This window comes from Ciconia boyciana, chromosome 10 (assembly GCF_034638445.1).
Source record: "Ciconia boyciana chromosome 10, ASM3463844v1, whole genome shotgun sequence".
NCBI classification, from domain to species: Eukaryota; Metazoa; Chordata; class Aves; order Ciconiiformes; family Ciconiidae; genus Ciconia; species Ciconia boyciana.
Window position 1 is genome coordinate 24,720,964 of NC_132943.1, and position 16,477 is coordinate 24,737,440.

Genomic DNA, 16,477 nt, shown 5'->3' on the forward strand with positions numbered 1-16,477 from the left:
AAAAATCAGGAAGATCTCTTGCTTCCTAATCTTGTCAGGCACTCTGTTTCATCAGAACAGAGGAAGCTTTTCCTATTCTTCCACAACAATACCTTCACCTCTGAGGTAACCGTGCACTCATGGACATTAAAATAAATGTTGTCCTCTCCTGGAGACTGAAAGGCTTGTGTACAACTGCAATTACCTCTGAGGAAAAGCTGGTGAAAAGAGAAATCTGTGATGACCACTGAAAGGGACTCCTGTCATTCCAAACAAATACAAGTGAAGCTGGAAGCCAGATTAGTGACTTAATCATAAACTATAAGTCAATAGACAGGATTCCGTTATAATCCATCCAAGGCCAGGTTTTCATAGTTCTTATGTTATAAAATAGAACTGCTGCAAAGGTTATTCTTCTAGGGGATTATTAAACGGCCATTTTGAATCCTCCTTTCTTTAGGCTAAAGAAAATATAGAGGAAAACGAGAGACAGTTGTATAATTTCCTGAAAGACACTATGAGAAACTTATGCCCACCAGGAACCACGTTATCTATCTGAATCCATAATAACGTGCATTTAGGTTTGGAACTTCTCCAACTTCAAATTGATTTGCCAAATTTCATAAAAAATAGCAAAAAACCCACTTTGTTTCCTCCTTGACAACCTCTGAAACACATTTCAGCCTCGGGCACTTTTTACAGCCATGCACAATTCAGAATAGAAAAAATGACAGATCCCATACTCCAGCAGTGCCAGTAAATACCATTGCAATAATGTTATCATTCACTGTCAGATACTGAAAAGGTACAAATTGAGGCAGACAGTATGACACTGTGGGTGCACACGGTACTGCGTGAGGCTTTTTCTTCTCACTACTCTTCATTGCTTATTCGTGCAGACACCACTAATGCATTTCCATCCAAAGGAGGGTTATGATAATGAACTACTAGTGCTTATCTTGCAAAGTGAGTTAAACTAAGTCTGAAGTCTAAGCTTGTAATATTGTACAGTTCACACACAGAATAATTTCAGATTGTTTCTTAGACTACTTGAGAACAGAGTTCATAGGTTCAGAATACTTGAGCAAAAACCCAAACTGCATATTTCAAAGTTCCTTCCTCAAACATTAACTCTGCATATGTGCTAAGCATGAAGCACACCCAGAGCCTGTTCTGTGTCCAAGCCTGTTCTATTTATGAGATATCCCCATACCTCTGGTGTTTCCTGATCCTGTCCATTCAAGAACTGAGCTGCAGGCCCGGGAATCAAGCCAGACACTTTCTTGTGGCAACACATGGTAGTAGCATGCCTGGAAAATGGAATGCTCTTCAGTCATTTAAAGCCTTGTTTTCCTACTGCAGAATCCTCAGAAAGTCTACACTTTTTAAATTTTTGTATCACAGTTTATGTCTGTATTACTTTGTTGCTGATAAGCCATGTTTCTGTGGCTTTAGTGCTATAAACACCTAAGAGCCTATCTAATGCTTGCTTAACCAGGTTCACAGTATAATACAGGCATTGATTGTATTTATTTATTTGAAAGATGCTACAAGATTTGCAGATGAAAAGCATATTCAGAGCATTAACTTGATTTCCTCAGTTTGTCCATTCAAAACAACCAATTCTGCCCTGAAAATTGAATTTCAAAGGTTTGTCACTCCCACAAGATTTTTATGCTTTAAGCCAGTGTTAGTGTAAAGAAGCTACAGTTCCAATCATACATTTACAAACTTGTGGGAATCCTTCAACAGTCAGGCCATCTCCTCCAGGGTCCCACTTTATACCAAGGTGCCTCTCGTCAATGCTACTGCCTGTGACTCAGCAGAATTGCTGCCCAGTACCCATTGTCATGGGAAGCTGGGTTCTACACCTGCTGACCCCCAGTCACCACATCATCACCCTCAACATCAGAAAATCATAAAACTTAGAAAGTAATGTATTTGCAGTTAGAGAAGTGTACAGAAATTCACTAAGATTTCAGATCTATTCTATTTTTTCTATTACCCAGCCAAAAACCTACTGCATTTTAGATACTCAAAGAATTTTACACATTCAAGCCTTCCCTAGATGTCCATTCAAACTCAAACATCCCCCTCTGCTCCAAGGATTTCCTGTGGTTCGTATAGTCTTAATCTGGATGCTGAAGAAAATAGTGACTCCCCTCACCTTACTTTTAGAAGTGTTAATGTCCTTTAGATAAGGTGAGGCAGAGCCTTTTTGTATTCAAGAGGTAAACAGAAACGTGTTAACAAGTATCCCAACACTTTGCTTAATTAATTCTATACAACACATGAAGTAAACATATTAAATCCATCTCTTGGAAGGGAGCAGGAAGGGATTCAACTCACATTTCATCACATCTCCAAACCTGGGTTTCATATACACAGATAAACGTACTTTGCTCGAACCAACGAGCAAAATAATTCACACAATTGTGCCTTCATCTGGACGTAGCGGCACCCAGAAAACTTTGACGTGATAATAGCTCTACTTGGGTTTTGAGGTGTAGTGTGACATGGACCCAATGGAACTTGACAGTGTTCCTTATCATTGACCCTTAGATTGAAATAAGCAAGAAACAAATTCCTATGGACAGATAATTTTCTCAGGAAGACCAACTAAGCCTTATATGCAAAAATGGTGTAAGACAAGAATTAAACACACATTATGTGTCTGCAAAAGGAATAACACTTTGTACTGACCTTCGTCTCTCTTCCTGCTGTGCCTTCCCCTAAAATGCCTGTGGAGGTCAGTAATGCATAAAGCTGATAGGGGATTGTGAATACCAGGTCCATGCAATGTACCGATGATGGAATCTTTCCTCTGCAAATAAACAAAGTTCTGCTCACTGTCAACATTTCACAGGAAACTGCTGGAGTGGTCAACCATACCGCTATAAACAAAGATATAAGTATATACGTATTTAGACATATACACATACTCTCTTTTTCACACACACACTTTTAAAATCATGAAGCCTGCAAATTAATATGAAAGCAAGATAAAGTAGATTATCTCTGTCCTGGACAGCTTGCTATCCAATCTAATAACAGAAGTGACAGAAAAAATTGAAGTATTTCAAATACAATACGGGATAAGAGGAAGACAGGTTTACAGAATTATGAACATTAAGTGACTTGGTTTAAACAAATCTATGTTTTGGGATTCCAAGTGTATTTTTTGTTTGTTTGTTCATTTGTTTAATTAGAGGTTAATTGCTGTATATAGCCCTATGGAAATGAATTTTTAGGAGCTACTTGAATTAGACAAGATATTTTGGGGAAATTTGAGAAAGTTATTCCTCTTTTGAATAATTTTTTTCTCTCTTCTCATTCATGTAGCCAATCATTATACTCTGTGTCACACACTTAGGTAAGTGGATTTGTTTCTGTCTTTTTATAAATCAGCAGGTGTATTCATATCACTTAGAACACAATATTGAAATGGTACTGATTAATAGCCCATCCTGTCTACTAAATACGAAGAAAGGCATTCTGACTTTTATCCACTTTGGTGCTTAACAGTGCAGTGAATGAGATCATTCCTGAGCAAACTAGTCAAAATGAGCTTTTTCCAGCTAGGTAGCAGAGCAAACCAATTTGTATATTTGGCACTGGAGGACAGATGTAAGGCATCTCCAAAACCTGAGAACTATAGCCATAATACAAATGAATATCATTTTATGCTGTTTTATTATAAATAAAATATTAAACAACACCTTTGTCCTCCAAGTATACATACATAATTTTATGTCGTGGGTCTGGCATACAAAAGCACCTAGATTAAGCTGTACAAGTTATCTATGCACAACCTTGAACAAGAAACTCTTGTTCTCAGTTCTTTTTGGTCGCGATTGGATGCTCATTAAGCACAAAAATGCATAAGCTTTTTGCATGTGCAAAGGGATAAAAGTAAGTTTACGGCAGGTAGAGTCTATTACACAAATGTTAATATAGTCAAAATCTGTGCATGGATGTTTAAGCTTATCTTCATCAGGAGAAAATTATACTGTCTTATATCAAGTTAGTTAGCTAAGTTGATGTAAAAATCTAGTTAGAAACAATTCATTTTTACAGTCGGTGAAGATCTAGTTAAGAGTCAGCAGTGCACAGCGTGTAACCCATGCCATCCTAAAGGGCATATCTAAATAATTCAGGTGAACTGCAACCAGAAAGTCCTAATTTCTCTCCACTGACTAAACACAGTCTACAATGACTAGTTCAGGTGTCAATAACTGTCCTTAATTCAACCTGCTAATTTATAGGAAGGCTACAAACTGTCTTGCTGCCACTTGATACTTGGATGCTTCTATTTCAACATGAGAAAACATGTTAGTCTCAGAGATACTGAAGACACAGCATCCCTGCATGGGGGCAGAGTTCCTGAAGAAGCTTCACACAAAAGCAGAGATGCCATAAAGTCCATTTTAAGAAAAGAGAGTGCCACTGCAGACATTTAAGTTTGGAAATGAACTTAAATTGGAAATAATTTATAGTTTAATATAACTCCCATAAATAACTCCCATAATTTGGAAAGACAGAGTTCCTGATTTAAACCTCTCTCAATTGTTTTGCTGTTTAGGGTAATACAAGGCTCACTTGGATAAGCATGGAATTAAACTGTTCCAGAATGAGTTCACAAAGATGACAGCTCAGGTCAGTTCAGCACTGGGCTCTCTGCTGCCCAGAGGATTAGCCCAAATCACACTTCAGCTAATAGAGCCTGTTCCATCAACTCTCTCTGCTAGTGTGTTCAAAAGAGGACAAAGGCTCTCCCACAGAAGAACTAAAAACCTCAAGCAGCTATTTGTCCTCTCTAAGAGGCTTTCCGGGCTCTTGTACCAGGCAACATGCTGAAACAGCAGCTCTGCTCTAGTCAAAGTCAAAAAAAATTTGGGGATTCTAGCTGTGAAAAAATTTGAAGCAGCACAGCTACATAGGGCTTGACATACTCCAGCTCTTGGGAACTCTGGACCCAATCCAGCTTGTTACGGTTCTTTTCTGTCTGGACCCGTCACAATATAACATGGTGATCTGGGCTCTGTTTTGTAGTGACAGGCTATGACCAATTCCCTCTGAATTCAGAGGAAACTAGTTGCACGCATCTGGCAGCTAAAGAGTCAGGCTCCTGGATTACCAGCTACTTGTACCTTTAAGGCAATTATTTTTCTCATTCGGCATTTCTATTTTCCATATGAAAGTGTGAGGACATTCAGAATAACTTGACCCTCTCTTATAGCATTGCTTTTCAAGGCCAAGTGGTAGTAAATTTTTTTTCAAGTAGGATTTGGGATTATTTTTTGGAAATCACAAGAGTGATGCTGCAAACTGAGATTCTTTATATAAAGTTTCCTTCCATATATGTTTCCATTATAGCTCTTGCAAGCCCAAGCAAGGTGAAAATTACAGTAAAAACTTAAGGACTTCATTTTGAAAGCAGATACCTTTACTAAATTCTACATTCTTTCATTAAACTATTACAAACATACATATTTATGCAATATGTTAACACACAAACACACAAGGCAAGAATAGAAGGAAAGCAAAACTTCTCTTCAAATCTCTTTGTAGAATGTTACCATTGCAGCCTAGAATGTTACTTTTTCAAGAGGTCAAGAGGGAAAAAAAAAAAAAAATACTTGAAAATGATAGCATCATTGGAGAAAGATCATCACCAAACAGCATATTGATGTGTTTGCCCAGCATCTGTTTTTTCTTATTTTGTCTGCTTTGCAATAATTTTTGCTTACATGTTCGTAAATAGGGTTGTGCTTTAAAATACACTATTATTCAAGTGAGAAAACAGGGTACTTATTTAAAGCAAGCAGTAACCACAAGAAAGTAAAAATAAATGAAATTGAGTACGTTTCCAAGGGTCTTTTTCCCTCTTCTCCTCTTATACTAACCATCTGAGGGGTCTCTAAATTCGGCAAAACTGAATAACACCACCTGCAATTCTCTATCCTTTTCTCTTTGGTGATATTCTCTCTTCTCTTTCCTTCAGCGAGGAGGATGAACACCTCTTTTTCCCATTATGGTAGAGGCCTTACACTTGGAAGGCCACTGTATGACACACAGACTTGAGAAAAATGGCATCAACAAAGAACTGTTTCAGACATCTCTAATCTGGTATGCATACTTCAGAAAGATGTAGCCTTTGCTGCTGCTTTGCAGTATCTTTGAGTTTGCACAGAGAGAAGGCTTTGTCTTCCATCATCTACCAGTACCTTGATATACACTGTGAGAACATTTTATGCTTTGTCCAGAAATTTATCTTCTTCACTTTTTCCATGCTTTTTTGTCATTACTGGTTGTCCTGGTGGGAATGCTAGTAGGGGAGGTAGGTCATCACATTTAAAAGAAAGATCACTGTATGGCCCTAGAACAAAAGAAAGGAAAGATGACCCATACTGAAGTATTTGGTCAGAGGAGTTAGCTGTTCTTCCTTCTAGCAGACACACAATGTTCCTACCATCAAAAGTAGCATGACTTCTGTTGGAGACTCTTTGCCAGTGCCTTTATCTTAGCTACTTCCCTGCCACCAGAAACAAAACTGTCCCACACATATGTGATAGGTTTATACTCTACAAAAGTATTACAGTTACTGTGCTTATCTGACACAGACATGGCGTGTCAGGCAAACCCTGCCAATTCCATTCTGGTTTTTAAGGGAATCCAAGAAAGAAAGAGGCTAAGACTTGGCTGCAGGCTTGATGAATCGCTCCTGACGGGCATATCCAGCTTGCAGGCTCACGGGTTGAGCGCCTGTATGCTAGAAGAATAGCAGAGTCAGCTCTCCCACCGAAGTAGTATGTGAAAGAGCGAGGACACAAAGACTCCTCATGACACTTTGTCTGGTGGCTCCTCTTAGTATTTACAGAAGTTCTCAAACGTAGCACAGAAAAGCAACAATGAGAGAGCAGCATCCATGGCCTCAGTCACATGCTTGGGTTGCCTTATGTTCCGGTTGTAGGGTGGAGTGAGTCAGCATTAGTTAACTCCAGAGGGAACATTTATGGAGAAACGTTTTTCCTTCAAATGCAGAAACAGTGACTGTGAATGACATTTCTGCTGAGCGCACCTAGGGTAGATTCTTTCCATATTCCAAATTCACCAGCTGATTTACAATTAGCATGTATATGTGTGTGTAACACAGAAGGTAGGTACAGGTCCTCAGCAGTCTGAATCAAGATCTGAACCACAGCAAAAAAATCCAAAAACAAAACCCAAAACAAACCACGAACCCCAAGACCCCTGAAAACCAAAAACAAGTAAACAAAAAAAACACCACACACTTATATTGCCCCATCTCCCCTTATTTTGATCTATTCAGCAGTCACTGAGCCCCACATGCCCAAACAACACTCCAGTAGCAAATCAAAGGACAAAGAGAAAACACTGATAAAAAATAGACTTCTAACTTGGTCTCAAGTTCATAATCAGCCTGCAATTAGAATATAGTTCAGAATCATTTCAATATTTCATCAACAGAATTTTGAAAGAATACAGGTGGATTCTTCATTTAGTTCTTGACCACGGCAGAGAAACAAATGCATTTTTAAATAATTCATCAGTTGTTGACTTTAAGATGAAACTTGTGAATCTTCCTCAAGGCAGAGGTCATGAGAACGGACGCTCAAAATGCAATGTACTCAGGTGAGTTACTCTTTCTCTAAAATTTATTTCTCGTTGGGAAAGCTCTTTGTTACATTTTTCATTCTCACGTTGCGGAATACTTGGGAATATACATTGATAAATAATGTTGATGCAGTTTTTATTTTGACTGTAAACTGTGATTAGTACTCCAAACGATGACAGTGACAGATATGTCATAACAGGTCATAAAATAATGGTTATTCTTAACTTATCCATATCCTGGAAAGGAAATTGAGCATCAAACCTAAAGATGACTTGTTAATCTGTTTCTAAAACCATGCTGTTTAACCTGAAAGATACAACTTATTTATTGAATTAGGGTTCATTAGAGGTTAAGCAGGTAATCCATGGAGACTGTTCCATAACTTTTCCTTAGTTGTCATTCATTAAATATGTTCCATCTCATGAACTATGAATCATTTCATTTTTAAGCACTCTTATTTCCTCTAAATTTACCTAAAACTTTATTAGATTCAGTCAGTACAACCCTGACAGACAGCCCACATGTATTTAAAACATTCCCAGTGGACAAGCATAAAACATTTAAAATCTATATTTGATCTGACAACAGCAGCACAGTGTTTGAATTAGAAACAGATTAGACATAATTGAAGATAAAGAGGACACAAGCATCACTCCCATTTTGGTGGAGTGGGCTTTAAATTATCAGATTCATCCAGAATACATTACTGAGAAACATTGAATTGTTATCTTTAGACAGCCTTTTCTAAGAGTTTACAATTTCTCAGTTCAGTGAAGCTTGCCACCAGCTTGTTATCAGAACAAAAAACGAAAAATCATTTGGTTCAGAGCACAGAACTGATCTCACCTCCACAAGTACACGTTTTCTTCTGATAACAGACACTTCTTTGGACTGCAGAGGTACCACTTCATGCTTTACAGTGAAGGCAATCTTTTTAAGATTCTTCCACTTTTGAGGTAATTCCTAACAACATTACAAGCAGATATTGTTTGTCAGTTTGCAGAGCCAACAACCCTCCCCACAGAGAAACACACATACACATACTTTCATTCTCCCCTCGCTTTATACCTTTTTAAAAAAAATATTAGTTGACTTTGTGTCATTCCTTCCCTATGTCCTTATGTGGTGACAAACATGGACTCATTAGTCAGGGTAATTTGCAAAACGTAATTTATGCAAAAGATTAAAGTTTGTTTACAATATCCTGCATTTTCTAGTTGGAACACATTTATGTATATTAACTCTGGAAATAAACCTCAGCAATATAAAAAAACACCCCAGTGATGCAACTCACTATAAAATAGTTTTGATAAATACATTATTATATTGAGCCACCCCTAAGAAGAGTGCAAAAATGCACATAGTGACACCTGAATGTGTTAGTAAGTCCCAAACTCATTGTTATGTGCTTTCGCTTAACCTGCCTAGCTCTTAGCAAGGGTGTGCTTGACCCCAGTCTGGCTCCAAAAAAGTCATATTCCTTACATTGCTTTTAGACATCCCAAAAGCTCATCTACTCTACAAGATATACCTGTTGCTGACAAAAAGGTCAGCCACAAGTGTAGCTGAAGATGGACAAGGCCTTGCTTACAACATGCATAATTAGACACTGTAGTTTAAAGGCAACTACATAAACAGGTTTTTTGTTGTTGTTTTGGAAAACTTACATGGTGCATTTGCAAGAATTTGTGTTTACTTTGAATCTCATTTGACATAATTCCACAATTCTGTGACACAGCTGAACCTCACTGCCTCCTTGCAAGTCAATTGCTCAAAAAGGTTCCCAATCACTATTTGAAGCAAGTTGGCTAGAAGTTTAATAAACACTAGCAATTCTCCAACAATGCATTCATAAATAAGAACACAACAAAATATATGTCTATAAACTGTACTTTAGAAAGGATGTTTCCATGGTGAACTTCATTTTTCAGCTACATTAAGAGGCATGAAAGATTAGAATTGAAAAGTAAAGAAATTATTTGAAAAGTTTCCCCATTTTCATATGCAGCATAAGCCTTTACACTTCCTGCAAATCATGCTAGGGAAAAAAAATAACTACAGAAACACAGGTTGAAAGCAAAGCTCTGATTCATAAAGAACTAGTGTTTTACATACTAAAACAGTCAACTATTATAATGGTGCTATTTTTACTGCTTCAACTTCTGGTCTGTCAACACTTCCCTTATTAAAGTTATATTAAAGAGCATGGCTCAAATTTTCACAAAGATTATCTTCAATTTGCACGTACCATCTGAGACCATTTCTGCACCTCTGTGTGCAAACAGGCACATACTCATCAGGGAGCAGCAAGGGCTGGCTGCTTCCCAAGGGAAGGTGAGCCAGGAGCAGATCACCCCAGCACAGACAATGCCCTCACCAACCAAGGGCACAGTCCCACAGGGCCTTAAGCGTGGCACCAGAGCCAGGAGCTTCTAACCAGCTGCATCAATAGCCCCAGATGCAGCCAGCAATGAACCAGGTCCTGGGTCCCTCCAGGAGGTACAACCAGGAGGGGTAAGAGGGACAGAGACAAGGACAAGCTACCGCATACAGCCATGGGGGTCTATCCAGGAGAGCATACCTAGAGCGTGCCTATCTAGAGCATAGGTCCAGATCCAGGTCCACCCAGGAGGCAGGGCCAGAGGCAGGCTTGAAGACAGGCACACCTACCACATAGCTCAGAGAGAGACTGAATGCCCAGGGCTGAGCTTAAGTGGAGCCCTCCGGGTGTGGGGTGGAGCCCCCAGGTGGGGCTGGGCAGGACCATTAAAGGCCTATTAGTGCACTCAGGACCCTGACAGTTTGCACACAAGCAAAGTAATTAAGCTGCTAATTACCTGACCTACCTGCACAAACAAGGAATGCCTTGATCCTGCAAGATTAAGACTACTCAGTAGATTTTTACAGGATCAGGATTTAACCTGCCTCAGGTTATGCACAGAAAAACCTTTTAACTTCAGGGACAGAGGCAGAATTGAGACCTTTTCAGTAGCTGTTTGCCAGGTCTTATTTATGAAAACTAAAATCAAGTGTACCCTGTGAGTTTCTTAGCTAAGATCAGTTGGAAAAGAAATTTTCATTTAACAGAAATGTTCATGTTTCAAAAATTATTTTTGTCCCAGTGGGGCAGTAGACAGAACCAGCCTTTCAAGAGTTTTTATTTTAAAATATGTATATATCAAAATGCAGCAGTGGATTACCCCATTTTTCATGCATACATCTGGAATGTGAGAAAGCACCAAGACCAAGGTTTTGATGTAAACCAGACACTGGATTAAGTCCACCATTTCTCACATCCCTCTCTGAACCCCCTGATGAAGAATCTTTGGCTATTTGAGCCATGTGGTCCCTCTGTATTTCCCAATTCTGCTCTTAGGCCCAAGGATTGGAGAGGAGCATGTGTTATGTTTGTGCCTCTGCATTTCAGGCTTAACTGCAATGCAAGCACAAACACAAAAATAAAAGTAAAAATCTCCAGGTGTGCCTTCTAGGACACATTTGTGCAACCTGGAAATCCTATTCTGTGGAAGGCAGACCACATAAACTAATGATCCTCTCTAGCCTTAAAATCTATGTTTCATTAATAAAGGAGATCCATAGTTAAAAACTGCCTTAAAAACTGCCTTTAGCTTATGACTACTTGGGTGAAAACACTACCTCCCACTGACAAATAAGTTTTTATCCTAATATTTTAATTGATTCCTAGGAGGACAATGATGGTAAAGCATTGATAAACACTTCTCATTAAGTCTCTTGAATGAAACTTGAGAACACTAAGAAAAATCTACAATGTCCCTATTCTAGACCCAATTAATTCAACAGAATTTTTACCTTAGAACTGGGAACAGACAGCAGATATCATTCTATATTTAAAAATATATCCAGTAAAAAGGTGTCCAAGGTAAACATCTCTACAAAAAAAAAATCATATAAGCTCATTTAGGGTTATTTTTATTCTTGCTCCTATTTAAGTATGTGCCAAAGTTTTATAGATGTTATGTTGAATCCTTACCTCCAGTTCTGCATAGGCTCCTCACCCCCAGTTCTGGCAGCTGCTATCCACAAGTTCTCAAGAAGTCAGTTTTAAGACTTTGAAAATGTCACCTACGGATTCCTGGTCCTGTATAGCCATTGGATGTCCCATTATTTCACCCAGAGCTGTGCACTCTCCTCCTCACACTTTCTTAGTCAAACCTGTCTCCGGTTTCATAAATGAGTCTCTCCATTCAGTAATACTAATAATATGTAACGTAGGAAAATGTCGAGTTAATTAGCACAGAGCATCTGAAAACTTAAGGCAAATCATATACATTAATTATGTTAATAAACAAGTAAAAATCAAATCAAACATAGAAGCATTGCATCAAGGCTTGTTTGGTGGTCTCTTTTTTTTTCTCTTTCTAAACAAGAGAAATGCATTTCACAAGTATGATAAGATATTCTTGAGAAATATCATGGACTCATTTACACTTGACCATCTTTTTCTTTTCTGCATCTACTGCACGTGGTTCAAGTAATAACCCTATTTGGGTTCTCAGTGCCACAGAATCAGGGGCAGGGACATGCTGTCTGACAGCAGGAAATAGTTCAGGTTGGGATCTGAGGAGATGGGTACAGCACTGTGATCCACATCCATCTTTTAGAAGAGTCGAGGATTGCTACTAATTTCAAAGAGCTCTTCTCCCAGAGAACAGATCTTCAGAATACCATACACAGCCAATTTTCAATCTAGACACCAGTTCTCATGCTCCAAACAGTCCTGCTCTAGTTTTTCAGCATGGTCAGAAGTGCCATTTGAAGTGCATTTTAGATATAAATTTATACCGAAGATGACACAGAAATGTTAAAAGTCCTTAATACAGTAATGAAGAAAAAATCCAGTCCACATCAATCAAAGAAGAAACAACTATTTCTAGGATATTATAAACACCTGAAAAACATCAACATTTTTATGAACTTGATGTTTATCCAGAAGAAATTTAAGGCCAAAGAAGTTATGCCTATTGCCCTAAGGACACATCCAAGGCAATAAGGAGACCAAAGTCTGCAAAAAATCTCTATTGTCTCATAGCTAAAAGTGGTGGAAGAGACTTAAAGAGATCCTTCAGTCCATCCTTCTGAATTTAAATACAAATATATATATATACATATACAGAGGAGGATTACATGCATATATTTGTGTGTGTGTGTGTGTGTGTGTGTATGTATAAATAAAAATATGTATGAAACAGAAACCAGAGAAGCTTGCCTAAATGTGAGCTTTTTTCCTTAAAAATTCAGGTCCATTTTTTAATGAAATTCACCAATTATATTTAAAAGGCTTATGGTCAACTTGATTTGAAACTACCATTAAAAAGTCTTCTGATTTTAAGATTCACTAACTTCTTTAGGATATTGGCCCTAAAGAAAAAAAAAAGTGATAAACACTAGACTTTAAACAAATTGACAAAATAAGGTAATTATTTATATTTCCTTAATAGGCACAAGAGAGAAAAGTAAAGAAGCCTCTGCAAAAATGGAAATACCTGTTCTTTAGAATGCACTAAGTCTCATGCACATTTTGGAAGCTCATAATTTTCATAGAATTCCAGCTGCAATTTACTAAGAAATTGTCCACAGAGCAGAAACTGCTTCACATCCAATTTTATCATCCATCCATTAGGTAACACTATTTGTTAAAGTGTTGCTCCAGAACATAAACAGTGACCAAATTCCCCTTCTTCATAGCTACTTGACTTATTTCTTCCAGGGTACCCAAAAGTGAAAAAAGCAGTGGAGGCAAAGATTAAATTGAAGAAAAGATGTCCTTAAAGCCAAGTCACATGCCAAGACCCAAGATATTGTACTGATGGCAATGACAATTATAACTTGTCAGTTAGCAGCAAGTTTCCTGTCTGGTCCTAGAAACAAGTTAATAGGAAATGACTGCTTGGATACATATTTCTCAAGTATTATAATTTCTGTTTCACGCATCGTACTAACATCAAAAATTCAAAGCACCTACTGTCATCAGGCAGACACAAAACATTGCACTTGTTATTACTCACATCCTCCAATATGTTGATTTAACTTACAACACTTGCTAGTGAGATGGGTTGTGATTCAGATCTTTGTGACCGTCAGTGTCACTTTCCAGTGGAGCTCAAAAAATTGGAATCTTAAGTCCAGGCATCTTCACCAAGAGTTTTCTTTAGCCCATGAACAGATTTTTAATCCCATGGAGAGACGATGAAAATATCTCAACTGGCTGGACTGCTATGGCTAATAGAGAGTTCAGTGAGGCTCACAAACCCCACCCTTTCTAACACTGGCATTGAAGATACTGTTTTGCTGGCAAAGGTAACGGACTCACTAAAGCCCAGAGTCAAAAGTAAGGGCCCTTCCCGCTTCTAAGGGTACCAGCGAAGCACAGTTTACAAATACAAGCTGTTGCCTGTTGCAAATAACACAACAATTTCCATTTCCACAGGCTACATTCACCTGGTGGAGAAAGAAGAAAGAGGAAATTAAACTTCTTTAGAGCACAGATTATGCAAACATGGTTCTGTGTGTCTAAGAACACAGTTTAGGACCTTCGTTTCCACTGTTTTCTCTTTGGTCCTAGCTTAAAAAGAGCCAGCCAAACAGTGACAGACCTGTAATGAACAGGTAAGTCCTCCTGTCCACTGAACAGGCAGTGCTGGTAAACCTTCACATCCTTGCTGCTGAGTACTGTGGAATCAGTAGCCATGAAGTTCGGGGAAAAATCAAGCTGGCAGAAGCCGGAAGATCTTCAGGAACAGAGTTTCTGGGCTGACTGACTATTTGCTCCTGTCATCTTCTATCTTTTCCTTTGCTATCTCCTCACCTCATTGTTTCTTCAGCTGCTTCCTTTTCCATTCTCCCTTGTCCTATCAACATCCCTTCTTTTCTCAACTGTTATTTTACGCTTGCTTTGTTTCCTTTTCACTATTATACAGTGTAACCAATTTACAGTTAATCTATTTTTCCGTGGATAAACTGTGATATTTTGATATATTTATTTGTTGATATTTGCTTCCATCTCATGTAAAAAAATTTGAAAAAGGAAGAAATTGCATAAAGATTTTTGTATGTCCTGCTAGTCTGGCAAAAATAGTCTTGCAAAAAACCTTGCATTAACACTAAATCTCTAGAAAAAGTGTTTCACTGTAATTCACAAACCACTTTTGTCTGCTGTCTGTGGACATAACCTCATAGCTTACAGAGAAGGAAAGTGTTGTGGATACATAAGCTCAGTGGTACTTGCAGATCTAGGAGCAGAAAGAGTATCAGGTGTCTTGATGAGAAATGAGGCACCAAGAGAGCAAACATTCAACCAATAATCATAAAGAAACAAACAGTTCTTGAGAAATACCCAGCCTGGAATATAGCTATAGAAGTCATTTGACACCAAATGCTCAGTAGTACATGCACTGTAAAGCCAAAGACTGCCTGTGCACAATACACAAGCAAAAGTAGAAGGTAAATTCATGAACGAGCTTTGCAGACAGTCCATCCAGCTGTAGACTTCAGTGTGTATCAGAAAGGCACTCTCAACTGGGCAAGTGAACCAGAAGAAGTTAAAAAAAAAGTTAGCCAATATAATTCAAAGAATGAGTGCTGCTGGCTGATGGAAATGACTGGATGTATTCATAAAACAAGAGAGGCAGAGGTTAAGGAGGGCAGAATATGACAGCTCACAGTGAACAGATGGGAAAAAGCCTCACAGCCTCTCTTGAGATATTAACCTTCTTGTCATAAACCAGGGGTGGCTCGGCTGGGAAAACAACTACATTCAAATGCCTAGAGGAAAGGTCAATTGTGACACTTTTTTTAAAAAGAAAGCAAAAGTAGCAAAAGTTACAATACCTGAAAAGGGTCTTTTCCAAGGTATTTGACAAATCTGTCTACAGATGATGCGGTATCATAGATGTTTTTGATTAGTCCCTCCATAATATCACAGAAATTGCCATTGACATTAAGTCCAAAGAAGGTTTAAAAGCCATTTCACTGCTATTAAGAACAAGCTGCACTTCAAATAAAGGAGTGGATTTAAATGTTGTCTCACTGTTTTCAGTCAGATACTGAAGAGAACACTTGATAGCTTTGAACAGCCCATCTACAATCATGTGGTCTATGTATTCAGTGTAGAGTTTCCATTCATCAGAAAGAAGATCTGCCTGGAGCAAATACTGATTGTCCTGGAAAGAGTAATTTAGAGAATCAGTAACAGGGGTTTAGAATTGCTCTTCCCAGTGTAGATTTCTTATCCCAGCTAACTGATCAGTCCAGGAATAAAGGAACTCTCACTTTGATGAAGAAAAGCATTCCCACTATTTACAACATAATTACCTTTTCATTGTGACTTTTACAAGTACATCTGGAACTAATTACTGAAAGCTATTTCCCTTTGGAGTTATATTTGCATTAGCAAGTGCAAATATTTGAAAATAGTTTTAGCTTTTACTTAATCCTGGTTTTCCTAAGTATTTACACCTATTTAGCAACAATAGCTACTCCCAGGACAAAATATTTACTGGGCCTACTATCAGGTAGGCTATCTGGTGGATCTTTTCTACTGTTTCTTGAATCATACTCCATAGTTCCAACAATTCTTTTTTTTTTTTCATCAAAGGACAGAAGAAAGGATTTCTGCCATTTTTTTCTTGACAAAAAAAGGGTTTGACTATCTACACAACATCCAATTTCACATTATGCTTGAATATTCAGATTCTCTCATGCACATTTTAAACAAGGTCTCCCTGTCTGCTCATTACAGTCCCAGAGATCTGCACTCTGCCAAGTCAGAGGCAGGCATAATTGTTTGTCAAAACTCTCCAAAATTCATGTATTCTACTT